This window comes from Cebus imitator, unplaced genomic scaffold (assembly GCF_001604975.1).
Source record: "Cebus imitator isolate Cc_AM_T3 unplaced genomic scaffold, Cebus_imitator-1.0 Scaffold874, whole genome shotgun sequence".
NCBI lineage: Eukaryota > Metazoa > Chordata > Mammalia > Primates > Cebidae > Cebus > Cebus imitator.
In genome coordinates this window covers 234,958-235,675 of record NW_016108189.1, presented here as the reverse complement: position 1 = coordinate 235,675, position 718 = coordinate 234,958, and positions in this window count along the sequence as shown.

Sequence of the window (718 nt, the reverse complement as noted above, 5' to 3'; positions counted from 1 at the left end):
TTTTTAGCATAAAGGGCTGTTGAATTTTGTCAAAGGCCTTCTCTGCATCAATTGAGATAATCATGTGGTTTTTGTCTTTGGTTCTGTTTATGTGGTGAATTACGTTTATAGACTTGTGTATGTTGAGCCAGCCTTGGAACCCCTGGATGAAGCCTTCTTGATCATGTTGGATAAGCTTTTTGATGTGCTGTTGCAATCGGCTTGTCAGTATTATATTGAAGATTTTTGCATCTATGTTCATCATGGATATTGGCCTGAAGTTTTCTTTTCTTGTTGAGTCTCTGCCGGGTTTTGGAATCAGGATGATGTTGGTGTCATAAAATGATTTGGGAAGAATTCCCTCTTTTTGTATTGTTTGGAATAGTTTCAGAAGAAATGGTACCAGCTCTTCTTTGTATGTCTGGTAGAATTAGGCTCTGAACCCGTCTGGACCTGGGCTTTTCTTGGGTGGTAAGCTCTTAACTGCTGCCTCAACTTCAGACCTTGTTATGGGACTGTTCAGGGTTTCGGCTTCTTCTTGGTTTAGGCTTGACAGGAGGCAAGTGTCCAGGAATTTATCCATTTCTTCCAGGTTTATTAGTTTGTGTGCATAGAGTTGTTTGTAATAATCTCTGATGATGGTTTGAATTTCTGTGGAATCTGTGGTGATATCCCCTTTATCGTTTTTTATTGCATCAATTTGGTTATTCTCTCTTTTCTTTTTTATTAATCTGGCTAG